This window comes from Triturus cristatus, chromosome 2_2 (genome assembly GCF_964204655.1).
Source record: "Triturus cristatus chromosome 2_2, aTriCri1.1, whole genome shotgun sequence".
In the NCBI taxonomy this organism is placed as follows: domain Eukaryota; kingdom Metazoa; phylum Chordata; class Amphibia; order Caudata; family Salamandridae; genus Triturus; species Triturus cristatus.
Genome location: NC_140582.1, coordinates 84437061 through 84458032, shown reverse-complemented (window position 1 = coordinate 84458032; position 20972 = coordinate 84437061).

The following is a 20972-nucleotide window of genomic DNA, read 5'->3' as shown; positions in this document are numbered from 1 at the left end:
CAAGTACATGCCTCCAGCTGGTAGGGATGCATTATTGGCCCTCGAGGTGGATGAGCAGACCCACTACCCCACCATGAAACTGGCGCTCATAAGAAAGTTTGGACTAACACCCGAAAAGTACAGACAGAAGTTCAGGGGTAGTCACAAACTGGGCACACAGAATTGGGTGGACTTCCTGGACTATGCAAAGAAGGCACTAGAGGGTTGGATTCAGGGCAGTGAAGTGAGGAACTACGAGGGGTTGTTTGATCTAGTACTGAAGGAACACCTGCTCGAGAAATGTTTCCCTGAACTGCGTCAACACCTGGTGGATAGCAAGCTGACCAGTCCCCGGAAGCTTGCTGAGGAGACGGACATTTGGGCTAGTACCCGGGTGTCCACAAGGGGGACTGGAGGGGATACTCAAAAGGCCGGACAGGGCGCCCCCCAGAAGAAAGAGGGAGGGGAAAAGAAAAAGGAGTTCTCCAAAGGCCCCCAAAATAACTTCCAAGGGAAGGGAACAGGATTCACCCCTAGGGCTAACCCACCCAGAAACCCTAATCCTGGCCAGAGTCAGCAGCCAAGGGTTGTCCATTGCTACGAGTGCGGTGGCGTTGGACACTATAAAGGAGATCCGAAGTGCCTGAAACGACCACCCCCTCCCATTGGAGGAAAGACCCCCGGAGTAGCTAGTGCAGTGCTCGGGGAGGAGATGCCCTTAACTAAGGGAAGGGAGTGGGCGGGTGTCACTTTAGTGTCCCTGGGAGAACGGGAGATGGTTCCTAAGATCCAGGTGCCCGCAAATACTGTAAAGTATGGGCAGTGGGTCACCATCAACGGCCAAAGAGGGGAGGCTCTGAGAGACACAGGAGCCAGTATGACTATGGTACGTAGTCAACTGGTGTCTCCAGAGCAGGTAATTCCCGATGTACTCCACCCAGCCGCGATGGCTGACGGCAGAACAGGCCACTATCCAGTGGCCGAGGTTCCCTTTGAATGGGGGGGGGGTTGCAGGTTCACTTCGAGTTGCCGTAAGCCCTGCCGTGCCAGTCGATTGTCTGCTGGGAATGACATGGAGCACAACGCTTGGAAGGAGGTGGAATACCGGACTCATACTGAGATGCTGGGAACACCTGACTGGGCCTGTGTTAGCACAAGGTCCGCGACTACCCGGAGAGGGAGTTCGTTTCGGCTGGAGCCTGGAACAAAGGCCCAGCCAGCTGCCAGTCAAGGGAAGAACCGAGGACAGGAGGAGCCTGCCTCGGCGTCCACACCCCGTAGGACGGATAGGCCACCGGAGGTGGTGGACCAGGAGTCTGCGGTGGGGGACGTTACCAAACTGGAGGACCTACCCATCCCGGCCGAGTGGCACGTGGAGGGAGGCCCGTCCAGGGAGGAATTCTGCCAGGGCCAGAGGGAGTGCCCTACCCTTGAGGGGCTGAGGCGACAGGCTGAAGCCCAGGCAGCAGGGAACGTTGAAGGGAACTACAGTGTTTACTGGGAGGATGGCCTCCTCTACAGTGAACCCAAGGCACCCCTACACGGATCGTCACGAGCCTTGGTAGTCCCTCAACGTTATTGAGCCTTCCTTCTGGAGTTGGCTCACGAGATACCATTGGCAGGACACCTGGGGCAAGACAAGACCTTCGCCCGTCTTGTCCCACACTTTTATTGGCCTCAAATGAAAGTGTTGTCCGATACCTACTGCCGGACATGTGTGTCTTGCCAAGCCAGTGGGAAAACAGGGGTGAAGCTGAAAGCTCCCCTGGAACCACTTCCTGTCGTTAGCACCCCCTTTGAAAGGGTGGGCATCGACATTGTGGGTCCGTTAGATCCGCCAACGTCAGCTGGTCACAGGTTTATCCTGGTTCTGGTGGATCATGCCACACGGTACCCAGAGGCAATACCTCTGAGGACCATAACAGCACCTGTTGTGGCTAGGGCCCTGATGGGAATCTTTACCCGAGTGGGTTTTCCCAAGGAAGTTGTGTCCGACAGGGGGACCAACTTCATGTCAGCGTACATGCGGGCCATGTGGAAGGAGTGTGGAGTGACCTACCGGTTCACAACTCCTTACCACCCCCAGACCAATGGTCTGGTGGAGAGGTTTAACAAAACCTTGAAGGGCATGATCAGAAGTCTGCCTGAAAGCCTGCGGAGGAAATGGGACGTCCTCCTACCCTGTCTACTCTTTTCTTACAGGGAAGTGCCACAGAAGGGAGTGGGCTTCAGCCCCTTCGAGCTTCTGTATGGGCACCCTGTACGTGGACCTCTCAACCTGGTGAGAGACGGATGGGAAAGAACTCCCAGAAAGCTTCCCCAGGACGTGGTGAGCTACATGCTGGCCTTCCGGAGCCAAATGGCTAAGTTGTGAAAGCAAGCTTCTGACAACTTGGAAGCCAGCCAAGCAGTGATGAAGGCGTGGTATGACCACAACGCTCACCCGGTGGAGTTGGAGCCTGGCCAGAAGGTGTGGGTGATCGAACCAGGAGAGCTTAGCGCCCTCCAGGATCGCTGGTCAGGACCCTTTGAGGTGTTGGAGAAGAAGGGTAAGGCTACCTACTTGGTGGACCTGAAGACCCCTCATCAGCCCCTGCGGGTGCTGCATGCCAACCGCCTCAAACCCCACCACGAGAGGCCCGAAGTCATCTTGATGATGGTGACTGACGGAGCAGAGGACGCAGAAAGCGAGCCTCTCCCCGATTTGTTTGCGTCTCAAGAGAAGGATGGGTCGGTGGAGGGAGTGATTCTCTCCCCATCTCTAACTCCTGAACAGCAGGAGGACTGTCGCCAGGTCCTGGGGCAGTACTCTTCGTTGTTCTCCCTTGTCCCGGGTAGGACTCACCTGTGCGTCCATGACGTGGACACAGGAGACAGCCCACCTGTGAAGTCCAAGATCTACCGGATGTCAGACAAGGTGAAGGCCAGCATTCACAGTGAAGTCAATAAGATGCTGGAGCTAGGAGTGATCGAACCTTCTAGCAGCCCCTGGTCCAGTCCGGTGGTACTAGTACCAAAAGCTGCACCACCGGGTGCCCAACCGGAACTGAGGTTCTGTGTGGACTATCGGGGACTGAACTCAGTGACCAAAACTGATGCTCATCCGATCCCTAGGGCGGATGAATTGATTGACCGGCTGGGAGCTGCCCAATATCTAAGTACCTTTGACCTTACTTCTGGGTACTGGCAGATCTCTTTGACTGATGGAGCAAGGGAAAGGTCAGCCTTCTCCACGCCCAATGGCCACTACCAGTTCTGTGTGATGCCCTTTGGGCTCAAGAACGCACCTGCCACGTTTCAGCGCCTGGTAAACCAGATCCTCACCGGAATGGAGAGTTTCTCTGCTGCTTATCTGGATGACATAGCCGTCTTCAGTAACAGCTGGGAGGATCACTTGCGTCACCTGCAAGCTGTTCTCCAGGCCCTGAGACAAGCTGGATTGACGATCAAGGCCAGCAAGTGCCAGATCGGGCAGGGGTCGGTAGTGTACCTTGGACACTTGGTGGGTAGGGGAGCGGTGCAACCCCTCCAGGCGAAGATCGAGGCCATCATGGCCTGGGAACCCCCCAAGACACAGACTGAGGTCCGAGCTTTTCTGGGCCTCACGGGATATTACCGCCGCTTCGTGAAGGGGTACGGTACCATCATAGCCCCCCTCACGGAGCTCACGTCCAAGAAACAACCTCGACGGGTAGTCTGGACGGAGGCTTGTCAGCAGGCCTTTGTGAGATTGAAGAAAGCCATGTGCGAGGCCCCGGTCTTAAGGGCCCCAGACTTTTCCAAGGAGTTCATTGTCCAGACAGATGCATCAGAACATGGCATTGGGGCAGTGTTATCGCAACTCAATGAAGAGGGTCTGGATCAACCCGTGGTCTTCCTATCCCGGAGACTACTTCCCAGGGAACAGAAGTGGAGTGCAATAGAGCGTGAAGCCTTTGCAGTGGTATGGGCTCTGAAGAAGTTGCGGCCATACTTGTTTGGCTCGCACTTCCTGGTTCAGACCGACCACAGACCCCTTCGTTGGCTGATGCAGATGAAGGGGGAGAATCCCAAGTTGTTGAGGTGGTCTATTTCCCTACAGGGAATGGACTTTCAGGTGGAACATCGGCCTGGAGTGGACCACGCCAATGCAGACGGTCTCTCAAGGTATTTCCGCCTTAGTGATGAGAACTCCCAAGGGGTTGGGTAGCTCTCCCCACTTTCAGCTGGGGGGGACGCGTGTTAGACCTGTCAGCCCTTTGGGTGGTCCCTCCTCATCATTATTTATTTTGTCCCACTTTTGCCTCAAACCCTGTTTAAATTTTTCCTTTTTGGGAACCACCAGACTTTTTAGTGTTGATGCAGATTCAGGGAGCCATTTTATCTACCCCTGGAACTTCTGTCTGAGGGCCTGGAGCACAAAATGGTGGCCACCTGTGACATCACCAGCACCCACTGGAACCTACTAGCACCTTCCAGAACCCTGTGACAGTTGGAGGCGGTTTAGAATGTTGGGAAGCTAAGACAGAGAGTTGGCAGTTGGAGCTGGCAGTTGGCACCTGACTGGTGAAGAGTGAGCAGCAGAAACCTGAAGGAGGAAGGAGTGAGGCAGCAGGGGTGGAAACTTGTGCCTGGAGTGGGGTCCATAAACCCACCCTTGATACTAGTCCCTACTGACTGAGCCCAGCCTGGAGCCCTGTGTGGGAAGAAGCAAGAAAAATCATCTTAAGGACCTGGACAGCAGGAACAGGCCTTAGAATCCAAGAACAGCAAGATCCTGACCTGGATACTGGTTTCCCTGGAGTCCGACGTCGAGTAGCCTGGAGACCTGGAGCCCGAGGTGGAGAAGCGGCGCTGACTGGAAAAGCAGACGTCGTACCCGGAGCCGCCAGAGGTCGAGAGAGGGCGCCGACAGAGGTCGGAGGAGTACCAGAGGTCGAGGAGGAAGTCACCTGAGGTCGAGTGAGCGGCGTCGACGGGGGAGTGAAGTCCGCCCTCCGGAGTCGCCGGAGACCGAGGTGAAGCGTGCCGGAGGTCGGGAGTGGAGATCGCACTCCGGAGTCGCCGGAACCTGAGGAGAGGAGCACCGGAGGTCGGGAGTGGAGATCGCACTCCGGAGCCGCCGGAAGTCGACATCGAGCCAAGGCCGGCCGACGTCATCGAACCTGAGGTCGCCATCGGACCGGAGCCGCCCGAAGTCGACATCGAGCCAAGATTGCCCGACGTCATCGAATCGGAGGTCGAGATCGAGCCGAGGCCGCCGACATCGAACCGGAACCACCTACCGGCGTCGTCAAAGAACTGACATTGTGCCGAGGCCGCCGACATCGAACCGGAACCGCCTCACGGCGTCGACACGACTCCAGCGGCGTCGGAGCTTCAGAAAAAGGGCAGTAAGTGGAATAGAGGGCGCCAAAGGCCCTGTGGAATCCTAAGAGACTACTCTAGGGGTTAGAGAGGTGCTGGAACCAGCTGGACTGTGCCAGGGGTGAGCTGAGACTAATTCAGAGGGGTTGTGTAGAGTGAGAGAGCCAGGTCTCTAGTTTTCCCCCCTTGATCTACCTCAGTTTAGGCCTCAGCCTTGTCCAAGCCAGGGAGTAGACACCCTCAAGCCATCCACCTAACCACAAGCTGTGCCTGGGCCAAATCAGCCCATAGTAATCTCAAATGTGATCTGATTCTATAAGTGTCACTGTCAGCTTTTAATTATTTATTGAGAGCACTGTATTTATTGTATTTAACTTATTTATTGCTTCACTGTATTTATTGTTCCACAGTATTTATTGTCGCACGATATTTATTGGTTTGCAGTATTTATTGCCTCAGAATATTTAATTGCCTGTATGTAATGCACTTATATTTATGCCTTTATTATTTATGATCACCCCTATCTATTGAATCATTAAGACAGTATTTATTTGACCTGCACTATTTAAAAAGCCTTGTATATTGTGATTGTCTTATTATTTATTTAATCAGCAACTAAGAGAAAAAGAAGATAAAGAGAGATATTTTCATAATTTTTACGGTGTAGAGTCGTTTTTGGAACGGATGCACGCATGGTTATTGTATGGGTATGACGTATGCTTAGCACGGTGCCTGATTCCTGACCACTCGAGCCAAGCTACCACTGTGTATGTCCTGGAAAGACCCCGTTACCACCAACCCTTTCCGGTGTGGGAGTGGGGTATTTCCAACAGGATCTTTTAAGGATTTCACTTCTAGAGGATGTTTGGGTAACACATTAAGTCCTTTGAGCTCCTGGCAGCAGAGTCTGAGCTGCACAAAGTACAGTTCTTTAGATACCTGCACTTCTGTCATGCCTTGGCCATATATAAAAAAAGAACTAAGAGAGGTCCCTAACTTTAAACCACTAAAAGCTAAGCTGCAGCTCAGCTTGTTTGGTTGTAATGGAATATCTATACTGCATAGATCCTTAACACTTCAGACATGCACCTAGAGAGGCATGCAGCATGGGAACAAGACATGAGAGATTTTGAGGATGATGAATGGCAAGACGCTAAAACTGTGGGTACAAGCAATCCATTCCAACCTGAGAATGGTTACAATTTTTAATCAGACCAAATACAGTCCGGAGAGGATTTGGCAGATGGGCTTAGCAAGTATCTTAACCTGTGTTTGCTGTAGGGAGGCGAAAGGGATCTTTTATCATGTGATATGGGAGTGTTTGCTCACCCAGAGACACTGGCAGAGAATATATGATTTACTAGCGGTTGCCTTGGGCATTCCCATTGACTCAGAACCCAAGGTGGTGACATCAGGGATAATGGACTGCCGGGCAGACAGGAGGTTGCAAAGAGTATTGGCAGGGTTTGGTTTTTCGGTGGCTAGAAGGGATATTGTACGATGTTGGCAAAGTAGCATTAAGAGACTGGTATAATGGATCAGGTTCTGCTGCGGAAAGGATGGTTTATAAATAAAGGAGAGCCAGAGGATCTGGGGCCCTTGACTTTCCGGTCAGTCAGAATGTTACTGTTCTAAGTGATATTCACAGTGATGATCCACCGCATAGAGGTAAAAAAATAGTAGGATGTCAATTTAATGTGAGTGCCCTAGTTACCTGTCATTTATGGAAGGATTATGGTTTTATGAGGCTATAAACTCAATAAAAAACAATGTAAAAAAAACCATTTACCAGCCCTCTGATTTCTCACTTTGAGAGACTAACACCAGTGCCATCATGATGTGCAACATCTAAGTCCTCTTGACACAAATCTGATTATTGCAAGTCCCTGAAAAGTGATTGCCTCTCTCTGAACTTTGCTGTCTGTATTTCATGCAGTAACGCTGAGCCTGTGCAGACGTTCATGGTGCGCCCCCTGCTATTTTCTCTAGCACTTTAAGCTGCAAATTTGTAGGGCTTCTTGATGGTTCTCTCAGCGTTTTGTGCAACCAGCCACAAACCTTTTGATTCACAAGGATATGTGTTGTTTATGTGACTTACAACTTGCTGTTGTGTTTGAAGATAATGTACAGTATGTCTTTCATATGCAGTCACTTAACGTCATAGGAATTTGTGATTGTAGCTGCCTCAGTGTACGTGGCCTTGTCGAGTGCAAAAACGTGAAAAAGCACAAGGATGCTTAGCAAGGGATTCTTCTTCTCCTGCCTGGAGGACTCAATTTGGTTGGAGAAGAAGGCTCCCCACCCAGAAGCATTCTTTATGAGAAGAAGGCTCTCCATCCGTAAGCACTGCCAGTTCATACTTCTTTTTTTTTCAGAGGGGCCACCACCTTCTACTCTCTGGCAATGTTGTGTTTGGCGATTGTCAGTCCCAGGTAGCGTAAGGACAATTTATATATATTCCCCCCAAATCTTCCTTAAGGTGGAGGAGGGTCAACTTTACATTTCGTGGATTCAGCCAGGGCAGGACCCCAGTCAGGCATGTGATCACTCCTTGCCAAAATGTATCCAACTCCGGACAACTCCATACCATATGAATGAAAGTGCCCTCTTCCACACCTCAGCGGAGACAGGCAGGAGAAGCAATCACCCTTGTGCGCCAGAGCTGGTGACGTGTAAGATGGATCCTGTGGATGTATTTGAACTGAATCAATCGAAGCCTGGTTGCTATGGCCGCCTCCTGCTGTAAACACAGGATCTCCGTCAAATCTTCGTTTTCCAACTCCCCAAATTGGTCTCCAAGTTCGTGTGAAGGCCACCAAACACATCCGGTTGATTAGATATGAGTGCCTGATAGATTTGTGCAATTTAATGACCACCCAGGTTACCTATAATAAGTTTTGCCTCTAAGGAATTACATTCGGGTAGGTCCGATAGTGCATTTATGTAAGGGGTAAACGCATGGTGAGCTGGAGATATCTATGAAATTGACTTCCGTGTAATTGAAATTCTGGAATGAATTTAAAACCGTGCCCTGCATGACATCCCCTAAAGAAAAGATCCCAATGGGATCTCACTTCTGGAATCCAGTTAACGCAGCCACCTGTGGGAGTAGACTTCCATGCCACAGTGCCATCTGCTCCATTAGTCTGCTCCACCATTTCATGTGTCTAACTGTTGATCACCATAAATTTATAATGACTTTCATCACCGGGGGAAGATTAGTGTCTCTTCCCTCTCCATATGCTATCAGTGGAAAAGTACCTATCGCTCATTAGTCAAATGGATAAGCCAGGTCACCCTGTGGATCATACCACGAGTTGTTTATGATCTGGCGGGGAGCTGCACGATAATATGACTCGACATCTGCTGCTGCAATGCCTCCACAGTATGTGGACATTAAACATTTGCTGAGGGCAACGTAGGAAAGCATTGAGTTTGGAATTTAGTTTACGGAACCACTGTTGCGAGATGTCATATGGGAAATTGTGTAGTTGGTAAAGGAATCTGGCTAAAGAGACCATTTTGAAAATCGCCGACCATCCCGAGAGCACCAACAAGATCTTTATATTCTTTTTAAGGTGCTCAAATACCTGTTCAACATTACCATTCCATGGCACCATCTCATCTGTGGACAGGAAGATGCCTAAATGTTTGAACCCGCTGGTGGGCACTCACAATCTGGACGCCCACCCGAGTCTGTGGGGGCCAGTTCCAACAGCGAAATGTGTAGATTTGAATGTGTTGATTTGTAGGGCAGAGGTTACATAAACATGTGCATGATCTGCTATAGCCTGGGTCCCATCATCCACAGCTGTAATAAAGAAGAGAACATCATCAACGTATAGCGCTATCCTGTCTGGCAGCCCGTCCACCCACTCAAAACCTCACACCTGTGCATCCATCCTCGCCCACACCGCTAACAGCTCCATGGCAAGAGCAAACAGCGGGGGACGCAGGGGTCAGCCCTGCCTCATTCCCGCTAAACAGGGAAGGTGTCCGACTGAATCCCCACCACCCTCACGAACACTGTCAAGCTTGTATGTAACAATTGGAGATAAAAAACACAAACGTGGACCAAAATTGAGGCGCTGGAGAAAAGTTAATAAATACACCTAACTCACAGAGTCAAATGCTTTTTCTATGTCCGCCAGGAGGAGTACCACTGGCTCTGTCCACCTATCCATCACTGCTATTGCGTTATATACTTGACAGATATTGTGGTGGGTCGCCTGGTGGGGCATAAAACCTGAATGATCAGGGTGGACCAGGCCCAGAATATGATCTAATAGTCTATTTGCCAGCACCATAGCTAATATCTTAATCCCTAAGTTTAATAGGAAAATCAGGCAATACGAAGTGAGATCATCTGCTTGGCCACCTGGCTGGGGGACAACCATGATCTCTGCATGGTGCCAATCCGATGGCATGACAACCACGACTTCTGCAGACAGAAATGCTCCCAGGATGTGATCCTGGAGCTGGCGCATGCCGTTTTTGAAGAATTCACAGGTAAAACCCGTTTGGTTTGGGATCCTTGCCAGAGTTCATTTTGGGAGCTTCCGAGGTAAGTTCCTCTCCCGTGACCAAATAGTCTAGCTATTCACAGGCCGCCGGGGAGAGAGTCCAGAGTGGGAGCACTCACACAAACGCCTCAATCTGCGTCCTGGGCACTACATCATTTTCGCATTGACCCCTTCAAAATGGAAGGAAAACTGTGCACTATCTCTCAAGTAGTATACATGACTCATTCTTAATTAGGGGGAAAGGAGGCAATCTGGGGATACTCCGGCATAATCTATGAAGCATTTGACTAGAATTGTCCACTCATTGGTAGATACAGCTTTGGGATGCTTGCCAGGCCAATCGTGCGTTGCCCACCAGGGCCTGGTGGTACTGCTGCTTCACCAGGCCAAGGTGCCTACGCGCACGCTGGCCATCGATTTGGCGACCCTGCCGGTCCAGTTCTGCCATCTTGGCCTCAAGGTCTATCAGATCTCGTAATTTGCGTTGGTGCTTCCCTGTGCAGTAGCTGATGTCTGCCCCTCAGAGAGTGGGCTTCAGAGCCTCCCATAGTACCTGAGGAGATGTTACTGTTCCTAAATTGGGGGCAAAATAACGATCTATGGAGCACTCCATATATTTGCGCTAATTAGGGTTCTGAAGGTGCCAAAGTGATAGGCGCCAACAGAGCACCTAGCGCTGGTGAACTACCTGCAGACCCAATGCACTGGGAGTGATCTGACAGTCCCTTGGGTAGCACTATGATATTTGTCACTCTGTGTAAGTAATTGTGGGGAACTGGGAAATAATCTAGTCAAGAGTACGAGCCTCTGTCCACCAAGAAGAAGGTGCAACCGCCAGGTGTAGTGTGATGTGCCTGCAATACATCTGCAAGACCTAGGGCTAAGATAAAGGAGAATAGGTGCTTCAACCCAGTCCCCGGAGGTGATCCCTGTGGGCGCCATCTATCTACTGTCATGGCGACAACTCCATTCCAATCCCCCCTAACACTATGAGTCCACCAGGCAACTCCCCCTAGAGCTCCGTCAATAACTCAACAAAGGAGTGTCCAAGGGGGATGGGGCATATGCACTCAGCAGTGTGAGAGATTCTGCATAAAACGTCCCTGCTAACGCAGTGTATTTACCATATTTCTGTGTCCATGTCTTAATGTGTTGGAAGGGGACCATCTGCCTAATTAGTACACCCATACCCCTGCAACCCCATGTGAATCTGATTGATAAACCTGCATGTTTTCCCATTTAGCCAGGCTGGGGACCTTGTTTCTGATGATGTAGGTCTCTTGCAGGAATATGACCTCTGCCCCTACCCATGTGGTCTACTTCAGGACCGCCCTTTCTTAACCTTATAAAGCAGGCCACTTACATTCCATAACGCTATCCAAGATGGACAGTGGGTCTTGTCTGCAAAAGGACATTCATGTTTGGGTCATGCTGCAGTGCATATCTGCTTGGAGTGTGAGGGAGCGAGCATCGGACAGGCATGGAAAAGTAAATACAATCAAAAAGAATTCTACAAAACCCAGGCGGTAGGGAACAATTGGGGATATCTGCGCCCATTAGGGCTTGGAGGGGTGACCCTGGGGTTGGAGGGGGGGGTCGGGGGCGGGCTGGGGGTGGGAGCACACCAAACACGTCAATATACACGCTGCCTTGGTTATGGGTTCTTTCCTTTGTATTGCATGTAACCTTTTTGATTATATCGACGCCTCAGTTGCATAGGCGAGTTTAGTTTTCCTGTACGGCTCCATGGCTGGTGGGTGGTGGGGTTGGCCCCTTCTTCCGAGATGACATCTGAACTCCTAAGGATGAAGGGACTGGGCCTCAGGAGGGCGGTGGCGGGCGCGCTAGCAGACACCAGGCTGTCCCTCCCCCCCTCCGACAGTTGGCATGATTTACCAGCATGTATAAATTTCTGACTCGATGTCTGTGAAATGTGATGCCGTATGATATGCTCATGTATTATGATCTAAAAACTTAATAAAATAGATTTGATAAAAAAAAAAAGAATTCTACAAAACCCGAACAACCATCCTGATGCAATAACTGCTATAGTAACAACAAGAATTAATTACCCCCCTCCCCATACTTCGAGAAAAGGAACTATCTGTTGCAGGGCAGGTTGTCAATAGACCCCAACGGTGAGCCAGTTTCAGCCTCAACAATCTACTTGGTAGAACGAGAACACCTTCTAACTATGCTGCACGGCCACCTATAGAAATATACACTTTTGAGTTTGAAGAAGGCCCCAATTGGGTTTAAGTACCCCAATATCATTTAGGAGAGGGTGTCCCAGATGTCTGAGAAGTCGAGGATCCCTCTCAGTGTCAGCCACTCACATGGAGCTCATCCAGGATGAACGGGACCTGTGGTGGCAATTAGTCGGAGTGTTTGCGGTCTTGTTCTGTTTGTCGCCCTGAGAGGACTCTGAGTCATTCCATGTGGGAACTTTAGTCTTAAAATGGATCCTTTTGTCTCTCCACTGGAACACTTCCCCAGGGGAATCAAAGAAGAGTGTCTGCGATCGATAGAGCACTTTGAGTTTTGTGGGATACTGAAGCATATATCAGATGTTTAACTCATAGAGGCGCTGCTTGGTGGATTTGAAAGACTGACACTGTTGCTGCACCAGCCTGGTGTAATTCGGAAAGATCTTAATAGAATGTGATTGGTACAACATTTTCTCCTGGAGTCGGGCATTTTTAAAGGTGGCATCCCAGTCCATATATTTCAGGACTTTAGCAATAGTCTTTACCTAGCACCCGGGGGGGACAGCAAACCAGAGTCCAATAATCACGCTCAACCACAGAGCAGGGGAAGAGGGATCCTGACGGCAGCAACTCTCTGAGCCAGGGATCTAGAAACTGCTCCATCAAGGCACCCTCGCACCCCTGGAGAATCCAATGAAGCGTAGGTTGTTACAGTGTGCCCTTCCCTCCGCGTCTTCCACTCATGCCGCTGGTTCCCTTGTCATGGAAGTGAACTTGGACACTGTTTGCTGCAGGAATGTGACTGAATCCTCTACCCCCTCAACCCAAGCCTCCGCCTCAATGATCCACTCCGCTGTATTGCGTAGATCGTGACAGAGCACTGTGACTTCTGAGCACACAGCACCTATCTTAGCATCAAGGACATCTCAAAACTGTGTGATGGCAGCCAACAAGGCAGAATTGTCCAGTATCAAACCTTCATGGTTGCCTGCTCCTGCTTGTACCGAGGGCCCACCCGAGTATATTTTTCAAGGGTACTTTGCTTTGCATTGGGCAGCCCCTTGTCTTTTGTCATATTGCACAGTTGGCCCTGGGTGCAGTCTTCAGCTCCTAGCAAGTCTGGCTCTACCACTGACACACCCGACCCCCTCTGCATCCCTGCGTGGGGCACATGCAGTTAGATCCTCAGTTTGCTAGATTTTCATTACTGCATGGCTTACAACTAAGGAGGTGAGAACAGGGTAAAACATGGGTATATCAGGATGAAAGGGGGCTCACGCTGCCACAAACTCATCGGAACTCGGTTCTAATGGGTCTAGTGGGGTCTAATGTTGCTGTGTTCTTGCTCTGAGGAGGAGGTTACAGCTTCCCCTTACTTCATGGAATGATGGCTCCGAGACCTTTTTTGTCCACTACAGCTATGATTTGTGTCCACCCATGGAAACCTTGTCCCACTCGCGTGCCCCTCCACTCCTGTTGCTGTGCTTGATGGGGTCAACCCGGCTGTCCACATTGGCCACCAAGGACAAAGCCAGGAACACAGGGTAGATATTTGCATATGGTGCACAAAAAGTGCTATCTCAGATGCCACCCGTCTGTGTCTGACCTTACTAAGGAATCTTGCCACCCTTTGAATGGGGCCAATGAATCTCGAAGGAACTCCTGGGACTTTTTCCTGGTCTTGGGTCAGACGCCTTCCAAAGTGGAGAGCTCCACTGGCAACGTCCCCTACCTGTAAGCCGGCACGATTATCACTTACGGCTCTCAGACTCTTCTTGGCCTGATCTGCTGTACCCTAGGCACTGGTCCACCTTACCGCATGATTTATGGACTCTGATCACACTGTCATTTGGTTGCACACTCATGGAGCTGCCCAATGTGGTGCTGTCTCCTCCACCTGCACCCGCTGGTCCCCACGTCTCGGGCGCGATGAAGTCCTCACTCCTGTCCCACAGCCAAAGCCAGCATGCCCCGGGTGTCCTCTGCTGCCGAGCAGTGTGTCTCCTGCTGGGCAGAAAAGGCACTGGGGGACGCCACCAAATCCGTGGGGGGCTGCCACGACCAAGCACCGCTCCGCCCTCACCTTTCCCAGTGCTCCACTCTGCCGTCCCACACTGCTGTGAGCAACTACTTCCACTGTAGGGCCTCGTACAGCAGTGTCACGGGTGGCTTCTCACACCAGCTGTCTCTGTGGGCGTCCGTGGCATTGAAGCTCTCCCGTAGTGCTGCTGGTATTTGTCGGACACTAGTTCTTAGGATGGCGACACTTCCTCAGTAGTGTAGCTGCATGATGATGTTGGATGTTAGGTGGCAGTGCAGAGCTGTGCTAAATTGCTTCTGCCATGATTGGTGCACAAGCCACGTCCCCCCAGTTCAACCTCAATCACCGGCTTCAGTTCCACCAACCCACCAGACAACTTCTCTCATCTCACTTGCACACACATCCAGCATCCAAAGAAGCAGATTGGGAGGTCGATCATTCTCCTACCAAGCTGCCAAATCCTGGAATGACCTCTCCCAACACATCAGGGCCTTCTCCTCACTTCCTCAATTCTGCAAGAAGCTGAAGACCTGAATATTTAATTAATCTTCTTTCGGGGCCATCAGACGGCTGTATTCAGTCCCAGCTTTGCCACATGCCTACAGTCATCTACTCAGTGCCTGGATACCCTCACAGGTAACAAGAAGCGCTCTACAAATCCGCATTACATTGCAAGGAGTGGCTAGCCTTAAATCTGTTCCTTTCCATATTGGTTGCCTTCCCAGTATTTATTGCCTGAAGATCCTAATCCAGGATGATGCTAGCCCATTTACCTGTGATTTAATTTCCTGCTTGGACAATTTATATGGAGGCTTTGCCTTGAGGTGTATGCCTCGTGACACATTAATGCCACTATTTTGTGTAACATTCATCACTCACTATGAAGCCTTTTTGTCTGTGATATTTGCTTTATTTTTTTTCATCTGCAACGCTTATTTGGATTCTCTAGTTCTGAAAATCTAACGTTGGACACCTTCTTCCTAGCTGAGGGTGGTCATTCCTAAACTACAATCAATAATCTACAAGATTGTCAAGAAATAGTTCTTCCATGGTCTCTTTTCCTATTAACAGGGATCCTCTTAAGGAGACACTTGACTTCTTTAAAGTGAATACTTTAGCTTATTGGAAAGTGGGTGCTGGTATGAATGTATGGATTGAAAAAAATTGGCAAATACATTTCAGAATAGATATGGTGTGTAGTCTTATGTAAAGGCAGCCACCCCCCCCCCCCCCCCTCTTTGTCTTTTGTCTTTTATCTGTTTAGGATTCGACCGGTACAGTAGGACATTGGTTTTTAACAATCTGTGTTATCTGATTTAGAGATACAATCGATTGTGTGTATGTTCTAATATTTGCACTGGAGGGTAAGTGTTTTTTTAATTTCCTTTAGTAGAAGGTTTTGGTATGTGTTAGAAATGGGGGTCTCTAGTTGTCAATGTTTGCACCTTAGACCAAGTTGGGACACTTCTTCCTAGTCAGGATAAGGGGGATACACTACTGAAATAACCCCTGCTCACCCCCTTGGTAGCTTGGCGCGAGCAGTCAGTGTGCAGAGCATTTGCATATAACCAACAGTAATACAGTGAAACCACTACAAAAGGATGCCACACCAGTTTAGAAAAATATCCAATACTTTATATATTTAAAACAAGACCAAAATATAGTAGATATATTGGAATTTTTGTTTGTGAATTACAAATTATCTGGATAGGAATTGTTATTTCCTAAAGATAGTTTTGTTTTGTTTCTTAAATGTTAGCCCTGAAGAAGAGGTAGTTAAACATAGCGAAACCCGTTTTGGCTCGAAATATTCTATATTAAAGAATTACACGTTTAAAATTAGGCTCCAGTTACAACTGTATTAATTCACGCTGTTGAATGACAATTTGGAGAACATCCTTTGTTCAAGAATAACTTACCTACTATTTGATTCTTTGTAACTGCATAACCACATGCCATTGAATAATCCTTATGAGAATTTGTATTGTACTGTTTGGGGTGACAATAAGCTGTTTGTGACTGAATGTTTGAAATAAATGTAACTTAAACTCAATGTACCACATCTATGATAATTCAGTGGTTAATGTCTGGTACTAGTATCTCCTTGTGAAAAATGTATATAACTTATTACATGATGAGACAGTGGCTTGTAGGAGAAGTCACGCTTTCTTCAGCCAATTCAGGAAAAAACAGACAAGAAACCTTCGATGCATCCAGTCTTTGGCACCAGGTAATCCGTGCGTGTGCAGCATCAAAGAGTCAGATCCTGCTACAGTGCATCTCTCATTATTCCAGTTGCCAACAACCAATCATTGGGGCCAGCGGAGCCAATTCCAAAGCCCAGCCAACCACAGTCATCCTGTGATCCATGAGATCAGGACAGCCCTGAAGGGTCAGGAAACTCTTACACTACCACTAAAGCTGTGCTCCTACAACATATTCAAGTGAGTTGTGAGTGAAAGAAAGAAAAGAGCGGGTCTTTAGATCCACGCAGATGGAAAGATACTGATAGGCACCAGAGAGGCAGAAAACAGATCAGTAATCTGCAATACATAGTATGCTCTTTGTTTCTCATGTGCTTTGTAGAGATTGATGTGCTATTGTTTTTGCTGCCTGGTAACTTTGTGCTAAACTTCCATTTGCTTAGACTTTTTAACTCAAAGAAAAATGGAAGTTAAGCTAGAGCTCCTATGAAGAGCTTGAGTCGCAAGAGCGCAACTCCCCAATCCATAAATGTAAGAATGTTATGGGATGTCAGTTAGATGACACGATTTCCAGTCAGTGCACAAACAGTGCACACTCTGAAGTAAAGCGTGTGTGCAGAGGGTTTTCTGTGACATAGAATGAGACCCATAGAGGCTTTTTGGTCTAGGGTGGATGCTTCTCCCTTCATCGAGTGTAAGTACCTTCAACTCACAGGACTGTAGTAACTAACATTGATGGCAGTAAAAAATTGTAGAGGCCTTTTTAGAAGTTATGTGCCAGAAAGAGTTTCCTACTAGACTGTAGTCTGTATTTTTTCAGTTGGTCTGCCAGTCATTTGTTCCATCAATGTGGGACATGGATGATGCATGTGTGTGAGTGTGTGTGTGAGTATGTGTGATCCATCTATGTGCAATAGGCTGTGCATGGAGAGATGGATAGAGCTGTAAGCGGCAATGTGAATGGCAGGGCTATCCTCCAGCATTTCTTAGTTCCTTTGTAGTGAACCAGACTCCACAGTGTGCAGGATAGGAGATAGAAGTGTTACCCACAATAAGTTAAGAGGTTGGTAAGCGGCACTTCAGTGCCTTTGTTTTGGGTTTGCCTTAGGATGAGATTCCCAACTCTACCCCTTCTTTCTACTGACACTGTGGGACAAAGGGCCTGATTACAATATTGACGGATGGGATACTCCATCACAAACGTGACGGATATCCCTTCTGCTGTATTGCAAGTTCTATAGGATGTAATGGAACTTGTAATGTGGTGTACGGGATATCAGCCATATTTGCGATGGAGTATCCCATCTGCCAAGATCATAATCAACCCCCCAGTCTGGGATGTATACATGTAAGTCAGGAAATGCCTGAAACAAATACCTGAGTTAGACTCTGGAGTATGCACGCTCTGTCTGGAAACATGGTATACATGTGGGGCAGAAATTTTCAGGCAGTGTGTCATGGTTTGTCTTGCAGAATCTAGGGTCCCACAGCATGGAGACTCAGCAGTGGCGTAGCTAGAGCTTGTGGCGCCCGGGGCTATCCCTCAGATTGCCGCCCCCCCCCCCCAGGGGGGGGAGGGCATGCACCTCAAAGAGGTCCGAGAGACACGTAGTATCGCCGCTAATAGTTACCTTGATCATGCAAGTTACATGCACATACATGACACGGTCCAAGACTACACAGTTGAATACACCGGTGACTGGCAGTACAAAAGAGAACACACAGACTGCATGATCTATCTGGGGACTCAGAAAAACCGCATGTGACATCCATCAGAGAGCTGCGTGAACAATTGCCTGGTAATCTCCTCAACACAATGCAAACATGCACATACATGACACTGTTCATGTAACCTTCATCTACAGCTGACATTAAATGACCATACATCATGGTCCCCCCCCATTAAAGCAGTGGGGACCTGCACAAACGTGATGTGCTCTGTGGACCCAAAACCAACTTAACAGTGTCGAAGCCTGTGATTCTTTATCTTTCAAAAACAGCAAATTAATTATTCACAGGGAGTGACTCACTGTGTGCCCTTAAAACTAAACGCAGCACAAAGGGGTCAGTCAGCTCCACCTTGCTAACACAGACCGGATACAAAGCCCACTCTGGTGGCCCAAAGGCATCAACCAGGGGTCGCTCCCTGTCATTAATTCCAAGCAGCAGCAACCAACTCCCTGGGAATGAAAAGACATGTGCTCTTGGCACCCAAAACCAGCTTGTAATAGTGCATCTCTCCTTCACAGCAGCCTCAGCACACACATGGTGCACAGCCTGCCTGGGGGCCCAAAGCTAAAATACAGGGAGGGGCGACACATTATGATCACAATCCTTAAACACAGTTGTGGGGGCCATGGGAACTTGTTCAACTCTATCCAAGACCCGGGACAAACTGTTCCTGCGCTGCGGCACTCCTTGAATATTCAGAAGAAACAAGAAAAATAGGACCAGTAAAACTCACTCTTTTCCAAATCTCTTTCTAAATATTATCACTTTCCATGTAAGGTCCCTTTAATGGGAAGAGGCGGTGTCTGAGGTGGGAGTATCAGGCAAGTGATACTACTCAGGCTCCATCTGTTCGAGCCTTCATGGCGGATCCCTCTTCATTACTACCTCCACCTGACCACGGACTCTGCAACGCACTCCCTTACAGGCTCCCTCTGTGCGAGCCTTCAGGGAGAATCCCTCTTCATTACTACCTCCACCTGACCCCGGACTCGGCAACGCTCTCCCTTACAGGCTTGATTATCCACTACTCCTCTCTCCAGTGCACCTTATCTCACAGCTGACCTTGGGCCCCAGCCACATATCAGGCACCATCGGGCTCCACTTTGCTTTGTCCCGGTAAAAACATTAGTAAAATCACCTTCAAACTTAAAACATTAAATATAGCAGTAAATATAATTAGCATGCACTTTAAAGTATGTTCCACAGTAGCCCTTATGACCCGACTGCTAATTAAATAAACAAAAACAGAAAGGCCATGCCAGGGCCGGCTTTAGCGCTGATGCGAAAGTCTTTTTTGGCGCCAATCTAATAACCTCTTTCTCTGTAAATACCTTTACTACCACCTTCCAACAGTGCCCCTCATCCCTCCATGGCCCCCCTAGTGACCTCCTCCTCAGATTCCCTCACTGCCTCATGCCACAAGTGACCCTCATCTCCCCATAGCCCCTCCCCCTCATGACCTCCTCCTTGGACTCCCTCACTGCCACCATCCACCAGTGCCCCTTATCTCTCTGTAGCCTCTCCCCCTCATGACCTCCTCCTCAGACTCCCTCACTACCACCCTCCACCAGTGCTCCTCATCTCACCCTAGCTCCCCCTCCACACCATGACCTCTTCCTCGGATTCCCTCACTGTCACCAAGGGCACAAGTCCTAAAAAAAGAAGTGGGGGGACGCTGACTTCACAACAGCAAGTGATGTCACGAGGTGGCTTGCACCATCAGACTCATTGCCTCCCCTCGCTCACCCCTTAGATGCCATTGCATCAGAGAAGCCAGCGCGTGAGCAGCGCTCTGAATGAGCTCCGATCTCGCCCCAGAGAGGCCAAAGAGTAAATGTGTGGCTCCATTTGCTCCACTAATCGAGCTCCCGTTAAAATAAGTGAGGGGACGCCGTCCACCCGCCTGGTACCCCGACTCGAGCCCTGCAGTCACCCTCCACCAGTGCCCCTCATCGCTCCACAGCCCCTCCAACTACCTCCTCCTCAGATTCTCTCACTGCCACCCTCCACCAGTGCCCCTCATCGCTCCGTAGCCCCTCTCTCATATGCATTTGTTGTTTAGCGCTACTCATATCAGTGTAGTGTGTCAGCACTTTACACCACGAACACATTATACAGAGACAATGAATCATACAAGTATGTAAATCAGTCTACAGGGAATGTCACATAAGCCAATGAGGATTATAAGGTGTAGGAATCACATGTCATCCATACTGGTGGCAGTATATTTTCAGAGGGTTTGGTCTGGGGAAACACAACCTTAGGATTTAAAAGAGTATTGCATGGGGGTCACCTTTACTGATAAAAACGTATCTCTGCCCAAACAAACATACTCATTTTAGCAACATTAGAATGATGAAAGACTGAGGAAGTTCTAACTATATCACAAAACAAAAAAACTATACCATTCATGTTTGTATTGTATGCAGCTCTTTGGTGACAGTTCATTGGTCTCTGTCCTATGTTAGGATTGTAACTTCTGAACTGCAAGTAACACAAGGATCTCTGTGACGAAGGCAGCAACCCACTGAGCTTCCACACAAAATACAGTTCATCTGCATTTAAAAACTACTAACAGATAAATTATTGCTCTCCAGCGGATCATTAATCACCAGCGTTATTGGGACATTTGTTATTGTCTTATTGTTGTTCTGCATCAGCCATGATAATGATAAAAACTGTTTAAATGAAGCGCACACGAAGTACGTGTCCTGCTGGGCCTGCGCATATTTTTAAAACAAAAATAGAGTCTCACACATTCTCTTACCTACTACTCCATTAGTCAAACTTTGTGTCACAGCCTGATGTGATAAGCAGCTGCGGGGGTCAGGAAAGGTGATTAGGAATAAACAAACGTCTTTTCTCCTGGCTGCATATAAAACGAATTATCCACGCTGCCGCAGCAGACTGCCCCAGTCACATGCCACCTTTCTCCATCCAG